This window comes from Sciurus carolinensis, chromosome 12, assembly GCF_902686445.1.
Source record: "Sciurus carolinensis chromosome 12, mSciCar1.2, whole genome shotgun sequence".
Classification (NCBI taxonomy): Eukaryota; Metazoa; Chordata; class Mammalia; order Rodentia; family Sciuridae; genus Sciurus; species Sciurus carolinensis.
Genome location: NC_062224.1, coordinates 61,174,760 through 61,196,979, shown reverse-complemented (window position 1 = coordinate 61,196,979; position 22,220 = coordinate 61,174,760). Strand labels below are relative to the sequence as shown.

The 22,220-nt window shown below is 39.0% G+C and overlaps 1 protein-coding gene and 1 pseudogene across 1 annotated transcript in view; one reads left to right on the top strand and one right to left on the bottom strand.

Annotated features, from left to right (window-relative positions):
* Positions 1 to 22,220, bottom strand: part of Cdc42bpa (CDC42 binding protein kinase alpha) — a 333,475-nt gene that overhangs the window by 193,520 nt on the left and 117,735 nt on the right.
* Positions 1,301 to 1,630, top strand: LOC124961523 (60S ribosomal protein L34-like; annotated as a pseudogene).

Sequence of the window (22,220 nt, the reverse complement as noted above, 5' to 3'; positions counted from 1 at the left end):
GCTGACCATGGCGTCTTCACCCAAATCCAGGTTGAGAGTGGCAAAAAAGTAACCTCCTCTAAGTGTATATTCCTATAAGTTCCACCTGCTTCTGCATATTCTCTAGTGCCTTTAGGATGCTAGTTTTGCTTTATACTCAGATTTTTATTGCTTTCTGCGAGTACCCAGAAAGATCTCATTCACGACCCTTCCTTGTATATTTGAACCACTATCGAGTTTTCTAACAGATGCAGTCAATGTATTTCTAATAAAGCACCTAGGGTGTTTAAGTTTCATGGATGTGACAAACTATTTTTTTTAGCTGTCTCAATAAAATTTCTCATTGCAGAATTCTCATCTAGACTCCTGCTACTCCCCCATCAAGAGGAACTGTCCCTCCTGATTGAACCTGGATAGAATTTTGACTGCCCCTTCCACTGTGAAGATGAGACTTTATGACTTTGAAGGCTAGGACATAAAGATATCATGCAATTCTTTGTTCTCTTGGGGCACTTCTTCTTAGAACCTAGTCATAATGTTGATAAGAAACTCAAGTAGCCCATGGAGAGGTCCCAGGCCCAACTGATGGGCAACACTTACTAGTTATGTATGTGAGACAAACTCAAGTAGTTCATGGAGAGGCCCCAGGCCCACTGCTCTGGCTGGACCCTAACCCAATTGATGGGCAGCACTCACTAGCTAGGTATGTAAATGAGACTCCTGGTGTATCTTCCAACCCCAAGTGGGTCACTGCAACTCAAGCTGCACAGTGAAGAAACAATTAGTACCAAATTGCAGATTCATGAGCAAAAAAAAGTGACTATTGTTTTACATTAGCCTCTATGTTTTAGGGTGTAGGGTGGACAGAGATGTGCTGCCTTCTCTTCCAACAAAGGGCTCTGCCTCAGATATCAGTCAGATCCTTCAGAATTGCACAGAGCCTCTTCCCAAACACATCTTTCTTTCTTGGAGAAGGCCATATGCACTGAATGACTGATGTGCAAAGATAATGATCAAGCCATTTTAACCAAATTACCAACAACTCAGATGGCAACAGCCTCTTCAGAACTCTAGTTGGGGCTCACTGAGGTTTTGGTCCACAGTATAATTTGACTTCTCCCTCCATCCAATCCAATCAACTCCCTTCCATAGGTGTTAATCCCCATTAAATATCCTGCATGATTCATACTGACTCAATGCCTACTTCTGAAGAATACAGTATACTATGCAGCAATTGTTAAGTGGAACAATAGGAAACAAATGCCATTTTCTGTTATAAAATGCAAAATAGCTTCTGGGAAGGTGTCTAGAGGCACTCAGAATGGTCCAGCGTTTGACATACCATCATACGCTTTCCTACAATACAGCCTCTAACAAAACAAAGCTATCTTAAACCCCTGGTAATAGAATCGTGTACCTTCATACAAAGAAGGTTGGGAAAGCACCAAAATCTGCATATGGTGTGTGCCCAGGCAGACTTCGAGGGGTTCGTGCTGTGAGACCCAAAGTCCTTATGAGATTGTCTAAAATAAAAAAACATGTCAGCGGGACCTATGGTAGTTCCATGTGTGCTAAATGTGTCCATGACAGGATCAAACGTGCTTTCCTTATTGAGGAACAGAAAAAGGTTGTGAGAGTGTTGAAGGCATGAGTCAGAAAGCCAAATAAAAAAATGAAGCTTCTTTGAATTATAAAAAGTCAAAAAAAAAAAAGATGCAAAATAACATCTGGCATTCAGATCCACTCCGTTAGTGACATCTTGCAAATAAGGTGACAGCCAGCCTACCAGACACCCAAGTATTGTCAATAAAGGGAGTGAAGAGAAAGGCAAAACATTAGTTCCAACCTTCACAACCTATGAAAACTGAGAAAGTTTCAGAAATGTTTAGAAAAGATAAACTCTACATTATCATTGTGATACCATTATTCAAATTTCTCCCTAATTTGAATATGAATCAACCCTTTTTCTGTAAAGTTCCAAAAATCAGTTGATTGTCTTTAAGAAAAACAAGTAACACTGGACTTAAAAAGAATAGTATTATTTTAAAACAATAAAACAAAATTAATATATTTATGATACATACTTTCCTTTATAACAGTAAGAATTTTTTAAAAGCATTCCAAAACAATGACTATTATAAAAGGAAGCCGGATGCATGATTATTACAAATATTATTCCTATAATAGTGAAATGTGGGTTTAAAATTAGTTGATCTGCAAAGCAGTAGTTTTTAACTGTCTGGACATCAAAACTACTAGAAAGTTTATTTAATTATAGTCCTTGGGACCCAATCCATACACTGTAAATCAGAATACTGCACAGCAACTGGTCAATGAGAATTACTAATTTAAGGCATGCATTTCTCTTTCCCATCAGCAGCATGTCTCTCCCAATCAGTTCCTTCTTATTGTTTATATAGGTGAGAAAACAGAACTCTTATATAAGAATGCTTTTATTTTCTGTTCTTCCTACTCCCCTTTTTATATACATATAGAAAAATTACCACACTACAATGTAATACTACACCACCACTTTACATACACGAGGAAAAAAGTCTCATGCTACATTGGAATACGACAACCAAACTGCATCTTAAATCAAAATTCAATAAATAAATAGGATGGCATCAAAGTAAAAAGCTTCTTCACAGAAAAGGAAAGAATCAAGAACGTGAAGAGAGAGTCAACAGAATGGAAGAAAATCTTTGCCACCTGTTCCTCAGGCATTAATCTAGGATACACAAAGAACTCAAAAAATAAACCAAAAACTGACTCAATAAATGGGCAAAGGAACTAAACAGACATTTTGCACCAAAGAAGAAATACGAACATCAACAAATATATGAAAAAATGTTCAAACATCTATAGCAATTAAGAGAAATGCAAATTAAAACCACACTGAGATTTCATCTCACTCCAGTCAGAATGGCAATTATCAAGGAATAGTAAATCTTGGCAAGGATATGGGGAAAGGGTACACTCATACATTGCTGGTGGGACCACAAACCGGTACAACAACTCAGGAAAGTAGTATGGAGATTTCTCGAAAACTTGGAATGGAACAACCATATGACCCGGCTATCCCACTCCTTGGTATATAGCCAAAGGATTTAAAATCAGTATACTATAGGAATGCAGCCACTTCAATGTTTACAACAGCAAAAATCACAACAGCCAAGACATGGAGTCAATCTAGGTGCCGTTCAACAGATGAATGGATAAGAAAATGGGGTACATATACACAATGAAGTATTACTCAGTCAAACAAGAACAACTTTATGTCATTTGCCAGTAAATGGATGGAACTGGAGACTATCATGCTAAGTGAAATGAGACAGTCCCAAAAAGTAAACATTTGAATGTTTTCTCTGATAGGTAGAAGCTAATCCAAAATAAAGGGGGGGTGGCTAAAAAGAATAGAAGAAAGATCAGTGGAGTAGACAAAGGGGAATATAGGGAAGGGAGGAAGGATGGGATAGAAAAAGACAATGGAATGAATCTAACCTAACATTCCTATGTACACATATGAATACACACCATAGTGAATCTCACCATCGTGTACATCCACAACACATTTGAAAAAAAAACGAAGTTAATAGCAGAAAGATCAGTAGAACACAGGGAAGGGAACAAGGGGTGGGAGGATGGGAGAGGAAGGAGAAGTACTGGGGGCTGAATTAGAAGAAATTATATTTCATGCTTCAATAATTATGTCAAAATAAATTCTATTATCATGTATAACTGAAAAGAACCAATAAAATAAATGTCCAAAGTATTCAAGGTTTAATAACTATAAATGCTTTCTATTTTCACTGTTCAAACACCCTTAACTTGATGCCATAATAATACAGTAGTATGTCCAGGTTTTTAAATAAATAAATGTCTGTGTGTGTGTGTGTACTCTCCTAATTTTTCAAAAGAAACATTATGTCAGTCATAAAGAAAAGTCACATGAGTAAAATTCTGTCATCGATAGCCTTTTCATTAGTTAGAAATGAGAATTTTTAATGGGAACACTAATTTGGCGTTTATCTACAATTTAAAAAGTTATTCATAAAATTTCTCAAACTTTTCTCAGCTTCTCTTTTTCCATTACATATTGACTTTTTTTTTCTTTTTTAAAGAATTCTGGACAGCGAAGCGGAGCGAAAAATGGCGGATTGAAGTTTCCAGGACCCCGGGCAGATTCTCTAACCTAAGGAGACTTGTCTGCGAAGGGTGAGGCTCCCAAGCCCAGGAGGGAGGTCCGGGCCCCTGGGAATGCTGCCTGCGAAGGCTGCCCTGCCCAGGCGGCAAGACACACCTCCCCCGCTGGAGCAGTGAACTCAGAAAGCAGGGAACTTTGCAAAGGAGGTTGTGCAACACACCGCTTGGTTTTGAAGCGATCTGCCAGGGCTCCAGCGGCTGCCAGAGAAAGAGTGGGGCGGCGAGTTGTTTGGATCCAGCAACCGCCTGAGCAACGGGGAGGGGACTGCCCAGAGGAGGTGGAGGTACGCAGTGAGTGGCTTGGTCTCCAAGCGCCCACACAGAGCACCGGGTGGCTGCCTGGAAGAAGAGACGAGCGACGGGTCACTGGGGCTTGGAACATATGTACGAGGCTCCAAGTGACAGGTCAGAGGGCGGGTCGCATAGCCAGGCGATTAGGTGCATAGCAAGGTCCGGTCCAGGGACCTAGGCACCTTTTCTTGAATGAACTACACAGAGACAAGCTGAGGGGCGAAGTGAAGGTTCCAGGACTTCGGGCAGCTTCTCTAAGAAGGGACAACCTAAGGAGACTCGTCTAGGAAGGGTGAGGCTCCCAGGCCCAGGAGAGCTACACAGAGACCAGCTGAGGGGTGGAGCGAAGGTTCCAGGACTTCGGGCAGCTTCTCTGAGGAGGGGCCACCTAAGGAGACTCGTCTGCAAAGGGCAGGGCTCCCAAGCCCAGGAGGTAGGTCCAGGCCCCTGGAAACGTTGCTTGGGAAGGCTGCCCTGCCCAGGCGGTAGTTGTGGACTGAGGGGAACCTCTAGGAGGGGAACGGACTAGCGAGACCTCCCCACCGGGTGGGTCTTTCCCGCCTAGTGAGGTTTTCCCACAAAGACGGTAAAACCAGAGACACAGGCCCAAACAGGCATTGCCTCAGCCCGCAGTCTAGTTCCCCTTTGGATGACCATTGGTCAACAAGTAGAGGCACCTCTGCCATCTAGCAGGGAATATACCCCACCTGAAGACCACCACCCCTAGAGAGGCAACTACCTAGGGGAACACCGAAGTATCAACTTCCTCTAAGACTTCAGGCTACTGAAGGATAAGAGGGGATACACTAGCAATCTTCAGGGACATTATAAGTCAATAGAGGAAATCTGCAACATCTCTGCAGTCCACTGATACCTGAACAATATGAGAAAACAAGGGAAGAAAATGCCTCAAACAAATCTGGATGTTATATCAATAAAATCCAATGACAGCATGGCAGAAGAAATGTCAGAAAGGGAGTTCAGAATGTACATAATCAACATGATAAGGGAAGCAAACGATGAAATGAAAGAGCAAATGCAGGCACTGAATGAACGCACCAATAGACAGTTAAAAGAGCAAATACAGGAAGCAAAAGACCATTTCAATAAAGAGTTAGAGATATTGAAAAAAAAACCAAACAGAAATCCTTGAAATGAAGGAAACAATAAACCAAATTAAGAACTCCATAGAAAGCACAACCAATAGAATAGAACACCTGGAAGACAGAACCTCAGATATTGAAGACAAAATATTTAACCTCAAAAACAAAGTTGAACAAACAGAGGAGATGGTAAGAAATCATGAACAGAATCTCCAAGAACTATGGGATATCATGAAAAGGCCAAATTTGAGAATTATTGGGATTGAGGAAGGCTTAGAGAAACAAACCAAAGGAATGAACAACCTATTCAATGAGATAATTTCAGAAAATTTCCCAAATCTGAAGAACGAAATGGAAAATCAAGTTCAAGAGGCTTATAGGACTCCAAATACACAAAATTACAACAGACCCACACCAAGGCACATTATAATGAAAATACCTAACATACAAAATAAAGACAGAATCTTAAAGGCTGTGAGAGAAAAGAACCAAATTACATTCAGGGGGAAGCCAATATGGATATCAGCAGATTTTTCAATCCAAACCCTAAAAGCTAGAAGGGCCTGGAATAACATTTTTCAAGCCCTAAAAGAAAATGGATGCCAACCAAGAATCTTATACCCAGCAAAACTTACCTTCAGATTTGACGACGAAATAAAATCCTTCCATGATAAACAAAAGCTAAAAGAATATACAAAAAGAAAGCTAGCATTACAGAACATTCTCAGCAAAATATTCCATGAAGAAGATATGAAAAACAAAGAAGCAAATCAGCAAAGGGAGGAGATATCCTAAAGGAACTCTCAAATAAAGAGGAACCAAGTTGTGTCAAAAATAAGCAAATAAATGAATAAAATGAGTCAAATGACCGGGAATACAAATCATATCTCAATAATAACCCTGAATATTAACGGCCTGAATTCATCAATCAAAAGACATAGACTGGCAGATTGGATAAAAAAGAAAGATCCAACAATATGTTGCCTGCAAGAGACTCATCTCTTAGAAAGAGATACCCATAGACTAAAGGTGAAAGGATGGGAAAAAACTTACCATGCACATGGACCCAGCAAAAAAGCTGGGGTATCCATCCTCATTTCAGATAAAGTGGACTTCAAGCCAAAGTTAATCAGAAGGGATAAAGAAGGACATTTCATAATGCTTAAGGGAACCATAAATCAGCAAGACATAACAATCATAAATATCTATGCCCCAAACAGTGGCTCACCCATGCATGTCAAACAAATCCTTCTCAATCTCAGAAACCAAATAGACCACAATACAATAATACTAGATGATTTTAACACGCCTCTCTCACCACTGGACAGATCTTCCAAACAAAAATTGAACAAAGAAACCATAGATCTCAATAACACAATCAATAATTTAGACTTAACAGACATTTATAGAATATACCATCCAACCAAGAGTGAATACACTTTCTTCTCAGCAGCACATGGATCCTTCTCTAAAATAGACCATATATTATGCCACAAAGCTAATGTTAGCAAATACAAGAAGATAGAGACACTTCCTTGTATTTTATCAGACCATAATGGATTCAAACTAGAAATAAATGAAAGAGCAAAAAACAGAAATTACTCCAACACCTGGAGATTAAACAATATGCTATTATATGAGGAATGGATAACAGAAGATATTAGGAAGGAAATTAAAAAATTCTTAGAGGTAAACGAGAACAAAGAAACATCATATCAAAATCTCTGGGACACTATGAAAGCGGTACTTAGAGGAAGATTTATTTCATGGTGCGCATTTAATAAAAGAAGTAAAACTCAAAAAATAAATGACCTAACACTACAGCTCAAAGCCCTAGAAAAAGAAGAACAGACCAACACCAAAAGTAGTAGAAGACAGGAAATAGTTAAACTCAGAGCTGAAATCAACGAAATTGAAACAAAAGAAACAATACAAAAAATTGACAAAATAAATAGTTGCTTCTTCGAAAAAATAAACAAAATTGATAAACCTTTAGCCACACTAACAAAGAGAAGACAAGAGAAAACCCAAATCGCCAAAATTCAGAATGAACAAGGAAATATCACAACAGACACGACTGAAATACAAAACATAATTAGAAGCTATTTTGAAAATCTATATTCCAACAAAATAGAAAATTTCGAAGATATCAACAAGTTTCCAGAGACCTATGAATTGCCTAAACTAAACGAGGAGGACATACACAATTTAAATAGACCAATTTCAAGTAATGAAATAGAAGAAGTCATCAAAAGCCTACCAACAAAGAAAAGTCCAGGACCTGATGGTTTCTCAGCCGAGTTCTACAAAACCTTTAAAGAAGAGCTCATTCCAATACTTTTCAAAGTATTCCATGAAATAGAAGAGGAGGGAACCCTCCCAAACTCATTCTACGAAGCCAATATCACCCTGATACCTAAACCAGACAGAGACACATCGAGGAAAGAAAATTTCAGACCAATATCCTTAATGAACATCGATGCAAAAATTCTCAACAAAATTTTAGCAAATCGCATACAAAAATGTATTAAAAAGATAGTGCATCATGATCAAGTGGGTTTCATCCCAGGGATGCAAGGTTGGTTCAACATCAGGAAATCAATAAATGTAATTCACCATATCAACAGACTTAAAGTCAAGAATCACATGATTATTTCAATAGATGCAGAAAAAGCATTTGATAAAATACAGCACCCCTTCATGCTCAAAACACTAGAAAAAATAGGGATAGTGGGAACGTTCCTTAACATTGTGAAGGCCATCTATGCTAAGCCCATAGCTAATATTATTCTTAATGGTGAAAAACTGAAAGCATTCCCCCTAAAATCTGGAACAAGGCAGGGATGCCCTCTCTCACCACTCCTATTCAATATCGTCCTTGAAACTCTAGCCAGAGCAATTAGACAGACCAAAGAAATTAAAGGGATACGAATTGGAAAAGAAGAACTCAAACTATCCCTATTTGCTGATGATATGATTATATACTTAGAGGAACCAGGAAATTCCACCAGAAAACTCTTAGAACTCATAAGTGAATTCAGTAAAGTAGCAGGATACAAGATCAATGCTCATAAATCCAATGCATTTTTATACATAAGTGATGAATCTTCAGAAAGAGAAGTTAGGAAAACTACTCCATTCACAATAGCCTCGAAAAAAAAAAAAATACTTGGGAATCAATCTCACAAAAGAGGTGAAAGACCTCTACAATGAGAACTACAGAACACTAAAGAAAGAAATTAAGGAACACCTTAGAAGATGGAAAGATCGCCCATGTTCCTGGATAGGCAGAATTAATATTGTCAAAATGGCCATACTACCAAAAGTGCTATACAGATTCAATGCAATTCCAATTAAAATCCCAACGATGTATCTTACAGAAGTAGAACAAGCAATCATGAAATTCATCTGGAAGAATAAGAAACCCAGAATTGCTAAAGCAATCCTTCGCAGGAAAAATGAAGCAGGGGGTATTGCAATACCTGAACTTCAACTCTACTACAAAGCAATAGTAACAAAAACGGCATGGTATTGGTACCAAAATAGACAGGTAGATCAATGGTACAGAATAGAGGACACGGACACAAACCCAAACAAATATAATTTCCTCATACTAGACAAAGGGGCCAAAAATATGCAATGGAGAAAAGATAGCCTCTTCAATAAATGGTGCTGGGAAAATTGGAAATCCATATGCAACAAAATGAAAATAAACCCGTATCTCTCACTGTGCACAAAACTAAACTCAAAATGGATTAAGGACCTCGGAATCAGACCAGAGACCCTGCATCTTATAGAAGAAAAAGTAGGTCCAGATCTTCAACATGTCGGCTTAGGACCAGACTTTCTCAACAGGACTCCCATAGCACAAGAAATAAAAGCAAGAATCAACAACTGGGATAGATTCAAACTAAAAAGCTTTCTCTCAGCAAAGGAAACTATCAGCAATGTGAAGAAAGAGCCTACAGAGTGGGAGAAAATCTTTGCCAATCATACTTCAGATAGAGCACTAATCTCCAGAATCTATAAAGAACTCAAAAAACTCTACACCAAGACTACAAATAATCCAATCGACAAATGGTCTAAGGAAATGAACAGACACTTCACAGAAGAAGACCTACAAACAATCAACAAACATATGGAAAAATGTTCAACATCTGTAGTAATAAAAGAAATGCAAATCAAAACCACCCTAAGATTCCATCTCACCCCAATCAGAATGGCGATTATCAAGAACACAAGCAACAACAGGTGTTGGCGAGGATGTGAGGAAAAAGGTACACTCATACATTGCTGGTGGGGTTGCAAATTAGTGCAACCACTCTGGAAGGCAGTATGGAGATTCCTTAAAAAACTTGGAATGGAACTACCATTTGACCCAGCTATCCCACTCCTTGGCCTATACCCAAAGGACTTAAAATCAGCATACTACAGAGATACAGCCACATCAATGTTCATTGCTGCTCAATTCACCATAGCCAGATTGTGGAACCAACCTAGATGCCCTTCAGTTGATGAATGGATAAAGAAACTGTGGCATATATATACAATGGAATATTACTCAGCCATAAAGAATGATAAAATTATGGCATTTGCAAGCAAATGGACGAAATTGGAGAATATCATGCTAAGTGAGATAAGCCAATCTCAAAAAACCAAAGGAAGAATGATATCGCTAATAAGTGGATGATGATACATAATGGGGCGTGGGAGGGGTTAGTTTTAGGGTTAGAGTGAGGGTTAGGGAGGGGGGCAAGAATGGGGGAAGGAAGGACTGTATAGAGGGAAAAGAAGGATGGGAGGGGTGGGGGGAAGGGGAAAAAATAACAGAATGAATCAACCAACATCACCCTATGTAAACGTATGATTACACAAATGGTATGCCTTTACTCTATGTACAAACAGAGAAAGAACATGTATCCCATTTGTTCACAATAAAAAAAAAAGAAAAAGAAAAAAAAAAAAAAGAATTCTATGTGATACCAGGCGTAGTGGCGCATGCCTATAATCCCAGTAACTCAGAAGGCTGAGGCAGAAGGATAGCTAATTTGAGGCCAGCATGGACAAGGTTAGCCTGGGTAACTCAGCCAGACCCTATTTTAAGATAAAAACTAAAAAGGGCTGGGGGTATAGCTTAGTGGTAGAATGTACCCAGGGTTCAATCCTCAGTACCAGGAAAAAAAATTTCTATGTGAATAATAAAAAACTAATGATCATACAATTCCAGGTATTATAAAATAATGGTGGCTGTTCAAATCTTAACCCTTCAAAATCTATTCAGATACAATCAACAGTGAAACCAACACAGGAACAATACTAATAGCATAACTCAAAGATTACCATGAAATTCAAAATTATGTATAGATATGGAAATATTTGAATATAGTAAATTCAACTTTAGAGGAAACTAGATTAAAGAGAAAGAGACTGTGAGAAAAAGAAGAACAGAACAGGGAAGTCAAGGTGTGATAAAACACACATTAAACCACTAACCACCATCACTGAAAAGGTCCTATTATAAGTGAGTGGGATGATACAGAACAACTGAGGAAAGATAAGTGAAGGGGACATGGTCTCTGTACTACTTTTACAATTTTCTGTGAATCTGAAATTATTTCAAAATAAATATTTTCTTAAGTAAAAAAAAATTATGGAGCAAATTTATATAAGTATTATACTGTGGTCCTCTTTATATTGTTATACATTAATATAATGCCTTCATGTTTACTGTATTTGACATATATTTGTATTTGGATAAACAACATATCACTTAAAAATCAACAGTGTAAAGCTGTATCAAGAGTCAATACTATTTAATTTGAGAACCAATCCTTGGATTGATTCAGTTAGAGCCTTCTGAAGATCCAATAAAATAATAAAATGAAGAAGAATTGGATGTAACTTACCATCAAGTAATTTCCATGCTAACTAGGTTCTGCATAAGTTAGTTGTAGATAAAAGGAGGAAACAAGTAATTAAATTAGTACGAAAATATGAAAATATATGTGATAGTATCACAGAATGGACTACCAATTTCCTTAAATCTATCCTTAACCTGCACTGTTTCTTCCAAATAACAGCTATCTTCACACTGATACCACTGCTGTGTCTACAAGTGCTATACCACCATAGATGCCCTGACAAACAATATTGGTTTGCTATAAAAGAGAGCCTTGGCTAAAGACCAGAGGGTGGACTGTATAACAGAGAATTAACCTTACTCAAAGTAAGGTCCCACCTTTGTCTTCAGCTACTGAGTTGCCATCTCCAGGTTCGTAGAATATCATGACAGTTAGGAGTATATTTGTTTGGCTACCAGACAGTCTAATAATGTAATTTATGATGCATGTCATTCATGTGTGCCATGTGGTGTTAAGTTTTTACTCTGAAAGAGATTAGGACTAAAGGTATCAGCCCAACTTCTAGGAATAGGAGAGGAGACTAAGGACAGTCACACAGGCAGTGAAAACCAAAAGCTCAGGTGTACTTTCACAGTTGGCACTACTCAATGTGCACAGTCATATACTAATTCCACCAACAGAAGATGATGGGAGTTTTGCTTTTGGCATTTTTAACCTCTACCCTATTCACATCTTCCTTTGGCTGATTTAAATTCACATTCGCACAGGTAACAAACCATAATTGTTAAGTATAACAGATTACAATGAATTTTGTAAGTCCGTTTACACAATTTTCAGAGCTCAGGGTGGTTTTGTAAACCCTTAAAATTGGAATTGGTATCAGAATTGATGGTGGTCTTTTGAAAATGTTCCCTCTAACTTTATAGCTGACCCAAATTCCTCACAGGTACTAAATACCAATGAACTTTAATGAAATGATTATATAAATAATCCCTAAAATGGTACACATCCTGAATTTACCTATAGCTCTGCCGTAACAACGTATATAAATAATCCCTAAAATGGTACACATCCTGAATTTATCTATAGCTCTGCCATAACAACGTTGAACTACAATAGTACCTATTCTTCAAAATTTTCAGAATACTACACAAATGGCTCCCCTAGTAGCAATATGAAAAATTCCAACTTTAAAATGTGACTCATTTTATGAGTCTATGAGGGACTAAAGGAAGTTCAGGCAAAGCCTCCAGCCTCCAAGTAATTCTAACTCATTGTAATGATTTTACATATACCAAGAGGGTAACTACCAAATAGTATCCACAAATCTTAAGATGAAAGAGATGAAATCAGCCTGAAGCCCTAGTGGAAGGACCAGGGCAAATCGTATCCTACATAAAATTCTTAAGGAATAAGGAATGAAAAATTCACTAGAATTTAATTCTGTAGTATTTCCCCCAACAAATTCTCTTAAACTCCTTTTTCTGTTATTTATCAGTATACTTTAGAGTTAATACCATTCTCTAAAACATTATTAACATCAAGGAAATGAGGTTAATAAAAACTGTCAATCCTAAATCTGGAATATGGAACAGATAACATGAGGAAAAACAGGAGTTATGAAGGAATCCATAATATGTTAACTTTTTTATTTTTATTTTTGGACTAGGGAAAAGATCACTTCACAGATATATGCCATCCTAAAAACTTATCCAAGCTCATAAAGTGTTAAAAAAACAAAGACAAGAAAGAACACATATTTCATCAAGTTCCCCAAACCTGCTAAATTTGTCTTCAGAAACAGATTTTTATCCAAAAATAAATAAATAAATAAATAAATAAAACCTAGTATGTCTTAGCCCTTAGGATCATAGCCTGTTCTGAAACTTAGATATTTTCACATGGAAAAAAAAGAAATTCTACCAGAAAAAGAAATAAAGGTAAGCATGAAAAACAGGAAAACATAATTTCTGTTCACTGATTACTTTTCCCTGGTGTAGTTTCTTTACTTTTACATATAATTTCTGTTTTGACTCCTTAGTCCTTTTTATATTTCACCACTGATCTTCTTTATGAGTTCTTATTTTAAATTACCTAAATCCATTATGGAAGAGGAGGGTGGAGAGAGGGAGGGAGGGAGAGAGGGAGAAAGAAAGGGAAAGGAGGAGAGGGAGAAAAGAGGGAGGGAGACAGGGAAAGGGAGACAGTAAATACAATTCAATGGACACTGAATGAATGCAGTAATGGTTGATACACCTCTTTTTGAAGTTTAGATAAGATTCATGGTCTAATACCAAATGTGACAGCAAATATTCCAAAATATGATTTGACAATGGGAATGCTATATTGCAGTAATCTATTAACTTAACCCAGTAAGAAACTGTTGATAACCACAAGGCTCTCTCGGTCTAGATGAAAAAACCTTCCAGCAACATCTATTAAACTATATCCATCTATTCAACATCGTCCTTGAGACTCTAGCCAGAGCAATTAGACAAACCAAAGAAATTAAAGGGATACGAATTGGAAAAGAAGAACTCAAACTATCCCTGTTCGCTGATGACATGATTATATATTTAGAGGAACCTGGAAATTCCACCAGAAAACTCTTAGAACTCATAAGTGAATTCAGTAGAGTAGCAGGTTACAAGATCAATGCTCATAAATCCAATGCATTTTTATACATAAGTCATGAATCTTCAGAAAGAGAAATTAGGAAAACTACCCCATTCACAATAGCATCGAAAAAAATAAAATACTTGGGAATCAATCTCACAAAAGAGGTGAAAGACCTCTACAATGAGAACTACAGAACACTAAAGAAAGAAATTAAAGAAAACCTTAGAAGATGGAAAGATCTCCCATGTTCTTGGATAGGCAGAATTAATATTGTCAAAATGGCCATACTACCTAAAGAGCTATACAGATTCAATGCAATTCCAATTAAAATCCCAATGATGTACCTTACAGAAATAGAGCAAGCAATTATGAAATTCATCTGGAAGAATAAAAAACCCAGAATAGCTAAAACAATCCTCAGTAGAAAGAGCGAAGCAGGGGGTATCGCAATACCAGATCTTCAACTCTACTACAAAGCAATAGTAACAAAAACGACATGGTATTGGTACCAAAATAGACAGGTAGATCAATGGTACAGAATAGAGGACATGGACACAAACCCAAATAAATACAATTTTCTCATACTAGACAAAGGGTCCAACAATATGCAATGGAGAAAAGATAGCCTCTTCAACAAATGGTGCTGGGAAAACTGGAAAACCATATGCAACAGAATGAAATTAAACTCCTATCTCTCACCCTGCACAAAACTCAACTCACAATGGATCAAGGACCTCGGAATCAGACCAGAGACCCTGCATCTTATAGAAGAAAAAGTAGGTCCAAACCTTCAACTTGTTGGCTTAGGATCAGACTTCCTTAACAGGACTCCCATAGCACAAGAAATAAAAGCAAGAATCAACTGGGATAGATTCAAACTGAAAAGCTTTCTCTCAGCAAAGGAAACTATCAGTAATGTGAAGAGAGAGCCTACAGAGCGGGAGAATATGTTTGCCACTCATACTTCAGATAGAGCGCTAATTTCCAGAATCTATAAAGAACTCAAAAAACTCTACACCAAGAATACAAATAATCCAATCAACAAATGGGCTAAGGAAATGAACAGACACTTCACAGAAGACGATGTACAAGCAATCAACAGATATATGAAAAAATGTTCAACATCTCTAGTAATAAGAGAAATGGAAATCAAAACTACCCTAAGATTTCATCTCACCCCAATTAGAATGGCGATTATCAAGAACACAAGCAACAATAGGTGTTGGCAAGGATGTGGGGGAAAAGGTACACTCATACATTGCTGGTGGGGTTGCAAATTAGTGCAGTCACTCTGGAAAGCAGTGTGGAGATTCCTCAGAAAGCTTGGAATGGAACCACCATTTGACCCAGCTATCCCACTCCTTGGCCTATACTCGAAGGATTTAAAATCAACATACTACAGAGAAACAGCCACATCAATGTTCATTGCTGCTCAATTCACCATAGCCAGATTGTGGAACCAACCTAGATGCCCTTCAGTTGATGAATGGATAAAGAAACTGTGGTATATATATACAATGGAATATTACTCCGCAATGAAGAATGATAAAATTATGACATTTGCAGGCAAATGGATGAAACTGGAGAATATCATGCCAAGTGAGATAAGCCAATCTCAAAAAACTAAAGGACAAATGATCTCGCTGATAAGCGGATGAGGTCATATAATGGGGGGGTGGGAGGGGTTAGCGTTAGGGTTAGGGTTAGGTTTAGGGTTAGGGATAAGGAGGGTGGTAAGAATGGAGGAAAGAAGGACTGTATAGAGGGAAAAGAGGGGTGGGAGGGGTGGGGGGAAGGGAAAAAAATAATGAATCAAACATCATTGCCCTATGTAAATCTATGATTACACAAATGGTATGCATTGACTTCATGTACAAATAGAAAACAACATGTATCCCATTTGTATACAAAAAAAAAAAAAACTATATCCACTGAGCACAATAGAGAAAAAAGTCTCAGTCTATGCCTCTCCAAATTTAAAACCTAATGGAGAAAATAGTCAATATTAAAGTTACAAATATTCAATAATGAATAGCATCCTATGCTTAAATGGCATATACCAAATTATTAATCACTACATGCATTATTTACATTAGTTCATCTCATTCATCCTGAGGGATGTGATATATCTTGGAGTGGGGGGATCAATATTCTATCAAAGGACTGAAAGAACTGAGCATTAATGGTATATATAAACTCATGTCTTAGAGCTCTATAAAATATTTACTTAATATTTCTTTGATAATTCCATCCCCTTCATCTTTACTATCTTGTTTTCGAAGTCCTCCTATTCAGATGTGTTACCCTGTCAATGATCACATAATTTTCTCCATTATTCTCTCCAGTATCCAAGGTATAATTATTTTTCTCCTATTTCTTAGGATATTTCCTCAATTTTATTTTCAATTGCTTCTGCTAATTTTGCTTTAAATCTATAATTTTAATTTCAAAAGCTCTTTTTATTTTCTTAGGATCCTCTCTATAGCATGTTTTTCATAAATGTCACATATCCTCTATGTCTCAGAGATCACTAGTGATCTTTTAGGGAGAGAGATTTTCTTTTCCTTAAGTTATGTTTCCCCCAAGTTTCTTCTGTTCATTCTGGTTTATATTTTTTTCATTCTATTTTTTTATTTGTTCTTTTTAGATATACATGACAGTAGAGTGCAATTCAATATATTACATATACATGGAGTTAATTTCCCATTCTCCTGGTTGTACACGATGTGGAGTCACACTGGTCGTGTATTCATATATGATCATAGGAAAGTAATGTCTAGTTCATTCTACTATCTTTCCTATTTCCATCCCCCCACCCCTTCATTCCCCTTTGTCTAAATCAATGCATATCTACTCTTCCCTTCCCTCCCCTTATTGTGTTCTAGCATCCGCATATCAGAGAGAACATTAGACAGTTGGTTTTTGGGGATGGCTTATTTCACTTAGCAAGATGGTCTCCAGTTCCATCCATTTACTGGCAAATGCCATAATTTCATTCTTCTTCATGGCTGAGTAATATTCTCTGGTTTGGATTTTAATCTTTGTTTTATGCTAGGATCAAAGACTTGTGCATGTTAAGCATATTCTACCAGCTACACCAAAGTCCTTGGATTTAAATCTTAAAGGTATACCACAGATGTCAGAGATCCCTTACTACACCATTCACATTTAAGAGCAGGGTGCTAGAAAGGTTATGAAATTATCTATAAGGCTGAGTAATCTGGTTTTGCTCTTTCACTGGGAAATAGCTGAACTTCATAGTTGATCTTTCAATTGGTCTGTTTAAAATTCCTCAGAAAAGAATCTCCCAGTCTCCTGCCTAGAGGGCACAAGTCTGGCCTTTGTTCTTTAGAGTCAAAAGGGGAACGGGCCCTAGAGGGTGGTATCAATATTCAAAATGTAAAATTAATTATTCCAGTAAGTCCCCCCATGTTTAGATGGTAAATTTGCCCATACCTGGGTCCTCCTCAAAGGATTTAGACTTTGTTTCACCCTTTCCAGTGAGCAAAGTTTGAGCCTTGCAATAAGGAAAAGCAAGGGGTACTTGCCCAGCTTCAACCAGGAAAGTGATATGGGTGTCTAAAGGTTAAATTCTCAACCAATATTCTTATTCAGATTCATATTCACCTCCCTACCAACGTGCTTGGTAATAAAAAAATCCCGTCTTTTGAGGAATCTACAATATGGATTGAGTCGTTTCTAAACAAATTCAGTATGTTTTGAAAATAACGTTATGAAATCATTAATTTAAGTACACCCAATGGGTTTCAAATTATTATCTCCATTAAATCTGAAAATTTCCCATGTTTGATCAGTGGTAGCCTGCCCAAATTTGACTCCTGAATCCTTCTGACGTGACACTAAAAAGTTTTTGCTATTTGGGATGATAAGATGTTCCAGGCTCATCTTGAACATTTCCTACCATTAGTCATTTCTCCAAGAAACTTGCCCCCATCCCTAGGAGAAGTAATATTCAAGGACCACAATCTGTCCATATGGATGGTCATTGTTATTGTACTGGTCATTGTTTCTAGTCCTTTGCATTGCAGTGTGTGTGTGTGTGTGTGTTTTGGGAGGTATGTGAAAACAAAATTCTTCAGTTCATACTGATATTCTCAATTTGAATTCAGTACTATAGGGTTTTTAGTAATACTCTTCTGTATTATATCAGCTTCTCTTTTCATCTATACCAAAAATCCTGTTCTTAAGAACACAGGGGAATAATGCGAGTTGGGCCAAGATGGCGGACTAGAGGGTGGCTGCATTTCACGCTGCTCCAGGACGCAAGATTCAAAAGAGGAGATAGTGAGAGACTTGGGACCAACTCAAAGCTGCCGGGTGAGTCTCTCCTGTTGGGGAGGCGTCCCGGATGGGGCGGTAGCCCCGGAACGCAGGGAATTTGTGAAGTGGAGTTGCTCGGCAGGACGCCCCTCCCCCCCCACTGGATCGGTAAACTCGGACAACTGGGATCATCGTAGAGGAGGCGGCTCAGCATAGCGCTTGGACTCGAGCAGCCGCTGGGGCTCCGGGCGGCTGCCTGGGGAGGAGCTGTGTGGCGAGCTGTTTGGACCCAGAACAACCGCTTCTGAACACCGGGGGGTTGCCCGGAGGAAGAGGAGGAGCGCGGCGGGATGCTTGGACTAGGAGGGACTGCATCAGAGCCACGGGCGGTTGCCAGAGGAGGAGCTGCGTGGTGAGCTGTTTGAACTCAGAGTGGGCGCTCCTGAGCGCCGGGGGACTGCCCGGAGGAAGAGGAGGAGCGTGGCGGACGCTTGGTCTGGGAGTGACTGCATCAGAACCACAGGCGGTTGCCAGAGGAGGAGCTGCGTGGTGAACTGTTTGAACTCAGAGCCAGCGCTCCTGAGTGCCGGGAGGTTGCCCGGAGGAGGAGGAGGAGCGCGGCGTGTTACTTAACCTGGGAGTGACTGCATCAGAGTCGCAGGCGGTTGCCGGAGGAGGAGCTGCGTGACGAGCTGTTTGAACTTGGAGCAGCTGCTCCAGAACACTGGTGGCCTGCCTGGAGGAGGAGAGCGGTGGGACGCTTAGTCTGGGAGTGACTGCATCAGAACCACAGGCGGTTGCCAGAGGAGGAGGTGAGTGGTGAGTTGATTGGACTAAAAGCGACCGCTCCTGAACACCGGTGGCCTGCCTGGAGGAGGAGCGTGGTGAGTCACCTGGTCTCGGAGCCACCGCTCCTGAACACCCAGGGGGCTACCCCAAGGAGGAGGAGGAGGAACAGGGCGGGTCACTTGGACTTGGAGTGACTGCCTAGGGCTACGGGTGGTTGGCGGGAGGAGGAGACCCTAAGTGAGTTGTTTGGACTCCTAGTGACTGCATCGGAAACCGGGCGGCTGTCCGGAGGAGGAGGTGTGTGGCGGGTCTCTGGGTCTCGGAGCTATTGTACGGGGCTCCAGGTGGTGGCTCAGGGGAGGGGCTGCATAGCCAGGCGATTGGTGCAGAGCAGGGTCCCAGGAGCTAGGTGGCTTCTTGCTGGAAGAGCCACACAGAGACACACCTAGGGGCGGAGAGAAGTTTCCAGGGCGGCGGGCAGATTCTCTGGGAGAGGCAGCCTAAGGAGACTCGCCTGCGAAGGGTGAGGCTCCCAGGCCCAGGAGGTAGGTCCGGGCCCCTGGGATCGTTGCAGAAGAAGACAGCCCAGCCCAGGGGGTAGTTGTAGATTAAGGGGAACCTCTAGGAGGACAACTGACCAGCGAGACGTCCCCACCAAGTGACTCTTCCCGGCCGGGGGAGGTTTTCCCACAGGGACGGTAAAGCCAGAGACATAGGCACAAACAGGCCTTGCCTCAGCCCACAGTCTAGTTCCCCATTGGATGACCATTGGTCAACAAGTGGAGGCACCTCTGCCCACTAGCAGGGAATATACGCCACCTGAGTGTTACCACACCTAGAGAGGCAGCTTCTTCGTGGAGCTCTGCATTATCAACCTCCTCCAAGACTTCAGGCTACTGAAGGATAAGAGGGGATATACTAGCAATCTTCAGGGACATTATAAGTTGATAGAGGAAATCTGCAACATCTTAATCACCCACTGATCCCTGAACAATATGAGAAAACAAGGGAAGAAAATGCCCCAAACAAATCTAGATGTTACATCAATAAAATCCAACGACAGCATGGCAGAAGAAATGACAGAAAGGGAGTTCAGAATGTACATAATTAAAATGATTATGGAAGCAAACAATGAGATGAAAGAGCAAATGCAGGCATTGAACGATCGCACCAATCGACAGTTAACAGAGCAAATTCAGGAAGCAAAAGATCATTTCAATAAAGAGTTAGAGATATTGAAAAAAAACCAAACAGAAATCCTTGAAATGAAGGAAACAATAAACCAAATTAAGAACTCCATAGAAAGCATAACCAATAGGATAGAACAGCTGGAAGACAGAACTTCAGATATTGAAGACAAAATATTTAACCTCGAAAACAAAGTTGAACAAACAGAGAAGATGGTGAGAAATCATGAACAGAATCTCCAAGAACTATGGGATATCATGAAAAGGCCAAATTAAGAATTATTGGGATTGAGGAAGGCTTAGAGAAACAAACCAAAGGAATGAACAATCTATTCAATAAAATAATATCAGAAAATTTCCCAAATCTGAAGAATGAAATGGAAGATCAAGTCCAAGAGGCTTATAGGACTCCAAATACACAAAATTACAACAGACCCACACCAAGGCACATTATAATGAAAATACCTAACATACAAAATAAAGACAGAATTTTAAAGGCTGTGAGAGAAAAGAACCAAATTACATTCAGGGGGAAGCCAATAAGGATATCAGCAGATTTTTCAATCCAGACCCTAAAAGCTAGAAGGGCCTGGAACAACATTTTTCAAGCTCTGAAAGAAAATGGATGCCAACCAAGAATCTTATACCCAGCAAAACTTACCTTCAAATTTGACGATGAAATAAGATCATTCCATGATCAACAAAAGCTAAAAGAATTTACAAAAAGAAAGCCAGCATTACAGAACATTCTCAGCAAAATATTTCATGAGGAAGAGATAAAAACCAAAGAAGCAAATCAGCAAAGGGAGGAATTATCCTAAAGGAACTGTCAAATAAAGGAAGAACCAAGATGTGTCAAAAACTTTAAATATGAACCAAATGACTGGGAATACAAATCATATCTCAATAATAACCCTGAATGTTAATGGCCTGAATTCATCAATCAAAAGACATAGACTGGCAGATTGGATTAAAAAGAAAGATCCAACAATATGTTGCCTGCAAGAGACTCACCTCATAGAAAGAGATACCCATAGACTAAAGGTGAAAGGATGGGGAAAAACATACCATGCACATGGACTCAGCAAAAAGGCTGGAGTATCCATCCTCATTTCAGATAATGTGGACTTCAAGCCAATGTTAGTTAGAAGGGATAAAGAAGGACATTTCATACTGCTTAAGGGAAGCATAAATCAGCAAGATATAACAATCATAAACATCTATGCCCCAAACAGTGGCTCATCCATGTATGTCAAACAAATCCTTCTCAATTTTAGAAACCAAATAGACCATAACACAATAATACTAGGTGATTTTAACACGCCTCTTTCACCACTGGACAGATCTTCCAAACAAAAATTGAACAAAGAAACCATAGATCTCAATAACACAATCAATAATTTAGACTTAACAGACATTTATAGAATATACCATCCAACCAAGAGTGAATACACTTTCTTCTCAGCAGCACATGGATCCTTCTCTAAAATAGACCATATATTATGCCACAAAGCTAATGTCAGCAAATACAAGAAGATAGAGACACTACCTTGTATTCTATCAGATCATAATGGATTGAAGTTACAAATTAATGAAAGAGTAAAAAACAGAAACTACTCCAACACCTGGAGATTAAACAATATGCTACTATATGATGAATGGATAACAGAAGATATTAGGAAGGAAATTAAAAAATACTTAGAGGTAAACGAGAACAAAGAAACATCATATCAAAATCTCTGGGACACTATGAAAGCGGTACTTAGAGGAAGATTTATTTCATGGTGCGCATTTAATAAAAGAAGTAAAACTCAAAAAATAAATGACCTAACACTACAGCTCAAAGCCCTAGAAAAAGAAGAAAAGACCAACACCAAAAGTAGTAGAAGACAGGAAATAGTTAA